The 3,795-nt window shown below is 30.4% G+C and overlaps 1 protein-coding gene across 1 annotated transcript in view; it reads right to left on the minus strand.

Moving 5' to 3' along the window:
- Positions 1-3,795, minus strand: part of LOC125876926 (pre-mRNA-processing protein 40A-like) — a 1,068,087-nt gene that overhangs the window by 727,510 nt on the left and 336,782 nt on the right. The window lies entirely within an intron of this gene.

Raw genomic sequence — 3,795 nt, forward strand, 5'->3', positions numbered from 1 at the left:
CCCCCCCCCCCACCTTCCACCCAACCTATCTCTAGGGTGTGCACTATTCAGATTAAATCGAATAACCAAACCAAATCAAATCGAATTTTTATTTGGATTGGTTTTTGGTTTTTCGAATTGGTTTTGATTAATAAATTACTTTGTTTGATTTTCAAGTTTGGTTTCGGATTTTAAAAAATAAAAACCGAAAAACTGAAAAAACCGATTATATATATATAATGCTTAGGTTTAGAATTAAGTTGGAGTTAACCACTTTTGTCCTTTTTTGGTTATTGCGTTTGATGATTGTTACATTTATATTTTATGTTTGAACATCTATAATAGGTATACTTATAAGTATTGCGTTTTAAGTTTTACTTATGATTTATATTAGAAAGTATATTTAAGAGATTCAATATTATTACTTTGGTTATGTTATTAATTATTGACATAACCGAATAACCAAACCGAAAAAAGCCGAACCGAATAGAGGAAAATCAAACCAAACCAAATTTATTTTGGATCGGATTGGGTTACAATTTTACAGAATCAAAAATCAAAAAATCCAAACCGAATAGTGCAAAACCAAACCGAAAAACCGAATGCACACCCCTACCTACCCCTAATTTTCTTTTGCTTTTCAAAAAAATAATATGTTTTTCCAAAAAAAACATTACCCCTCCGCCACCCCCTCTCCACCCTACCCCCTACCCCCCACCCCGCCACCCCCCAAAAAAAATTTAAAAAAACTTTTTTTTTTCCAACCCTACCCCTACCCCCACCTTCCACCCTACCTACCCCTAATTTTACCCCGCCCCCTTCTTAGCCCCACCCACCCTCCAATTTTTTTGAAAAATAAATTAGTAATTTTGAAAATTAAAAATTAATATTAGAATTTTTATTTTTTAGCACAATTTATAATTTTGAGTAGAAGTGAGAAGTGAGTGATCTATTATGGGTTTGTATTGATACCCATATTTTTAGGGGTGGGCATAAACACCGAAAAACCGAACCGAACCGAATTATTTTGGTAATTCGGTTTCGGTATTTCGGTTTTTGGTTCGGTATTCAGTATATGATTTTGTATTTTTCGGTATTTCGGTATGTAATTTTTGTGTAATTCAGTATTTCGGTTTACCGAAATATATTAAATTATAATATATATTAATATTTAAAAATAAATATTATAATTTAAAATTAAAAACAAAAGTTTGTCTTTTCAAACTTTTCAACTTTACAAACCCACTTCCCAAAAGGCAAAAAATACTGTTCCCACTTCCCACGTCTAGTCGTCTACAGACTATAGCAGCGTTGACCGTTTCGGCGACCAGCAGCACGCATCAGCTGCCAATCGACCAGCAGGCAGCCGTAGCACAACAACGACCGGTAAATTTCAATGTTAAAACAAGGCTAAATTTCAATGTTAACGATAATTTATTATTTTGAATCATACAATAATTTGAAAAATAGAGTAAAATAAGCAAAAAGAAATAAACATAAATAAAATAAACAAAAAAAGTACAAAATTTTAAAAAGCCCACTAAGTAGGCCCATAACAAAAAACCGAATTAACAAAAATCGAACCGAAATAATAAAAATTGAACTGAACCGAATTCGGTACACGTTGTACAAGAACCAAAAACTGAAAAAAACCGGAAAAAAAAACCTAAACCGAATCGAAATACCGAATGCCCAGCCCTACATATTTTACCCATTTTGACCATATTTGTAGGAGTTCTTAAAAGGAAAAATAACTTAAATACACAACTTTAAGTTCCTTATTGTCTATTTTTCCTTACCTTTTTAAAATATTACTTAAATCCCTTCTTTCTCTTAAATATCAAAACTTTTAGACACATAAATCACTTCTACAACCCACGTTCACCACTCCCTATTTCACTCCTTTTTTTCTCTCCCTAAATTCACTCCAAGAACTTATCAGTTACAAATCAATATCCAAAATTAATTTTCAAAAATCTTCTCTCTCTGTTCAACCAGTTTCAAACTTCTTCTTCTCCGTTCACTCCCCTTTCAAACGTTTGTCATATCAATTTTCATCTTCTTCCTTTACTTTTTTTTTTTTCCAGTTTTTCTTCTTGATACATATGGATCTATGTATTAGTTTAGTTTTATGTATCAGATTCACGATTTTTTTTTTGAAATTAGTGTAGTTTTATGTATCAGATTCACAATTTTTTTTAATTATCCATGTATCACAAAATTTTAGAATGTATTGGCTACATGATTGTTGCGACTAAATTATTTAATGTTTCAATAGTATTATCTAAATGTATATACAATATTAACTTAATGTATCAACAATATTAACGACCAACACAATTAATTTAGTTTAGATTTAGGTATCAGATTAAAAAAAATTACACATTGCACGTAATACAAATGCTTATGTTTTAACGCATCAAAATTATAGAATGTATCTGATACATAACGGATGCTACTCAATTCTTCAACACTCCATTCATATATCAACGAACGTATCTTCACAAATAATGTATCATTATCAATATATCAGTTATCATAATCAACAAATTAAACAAAAATCAACATCACCATCATACAAGTTCTAAAAATAATAATGTATCATACAAATAAACAAAATAAATGTATCACCATTTATAGATCTAAAAAAATCAAACACAGTTCTTCACAAAATAGATCAAATACTCCCATACTTTTGTCTATCAGATATCTTTACTTTGCAATTGAAGTTGTTCTTTATCTTATATTTCGTCATCACATCTACGAGTGTTGATTTATCCTTATATAACTGACCTGTCTTCACCTCTATACTTTTTGAATCAATTATATAATTTGTAACTTCCAATTCTGGATTATAATATGAATCACAAATTCTTGATTCAACCACTGCAAGAGCTTCTGTATCCTGCGTTGTGCCTTCTACACACGTAATTTCTCCGCATATTCCATCAAAGTTATGTATATCACCACCAATCTTCTCACTTGTATCAATGCATAATGGATACATTGCAAATACTGGCTCACTTTTTTTCACTTTTAAATATAGTTTAACACCCATGTCGTTCTTAATTTTCATCGTAGACGAGTTACCTTCTACGATGCATCGAATTTCAATGTTTTTCCTTGATACATTGATATCTAACTCGGCTGAAATTGCTGCTTTGAGATTAAAAAATAAAATTGATTGTCCAACAACGATTTCATCACTTTTGTAACCTTCATAATTCACTTCACTCACCCAAATTCCTGAATGCCTCAGCAGAATAGATATATTCATCATGTATCAGGAAATTTTTAGAATTTTATTCGAAATTCTCACTGTTTCAAAATCTTCTGGATGTTCCAAATTTGTTCTTCAATGGAGAAGATGTAATTTTGAAATTTGAAATTTGTAATGTCTGAGTGGATTACCTATTAGGATATAGATTGTTTAGAATCAGTTATGCATAAATCAAGCAAATTAAATTATCACAATTAATTTTTATGTTTTTTTTCTTTTTTTAGCGCAACAATAATCTGTTTACCTTGTATCCGATATAATGAATCAAAATGTTAGCTATGTATCTGGAGCCTACCTTTTAAAGGGATTTTTTGTAAAATGGAAATTAGGTGGGATAAGATGTAATTTAGATCTTACACTATGGGATTCCTTTAATTTTTACTTTTTAAAATAGCTTGAAGCCCATATTTACCAATTTAAAATGGAGGATCCAATTCATTAAATATGGGCAAAATGGACTCATTTCATTAATATGGGGTGAAATTGCCACCCCAAAACCAATGTATGTTCACTACTAAAAAAACTGTGAATACCGA

Source organism: Solanum stenotomum, chromosome 9 (assembly GCF_019186545.1).
Source record: "Solanum stenotomum isolate F172 chromosome 9, ASM1918654v1, whole genome shotgun sequence".
NCBI lineage: Eukaryota > Viridiplantae > Streptophyta > Magnoliopsida > Solanales > Solanaceae > Solanum > Solanum stenotomum.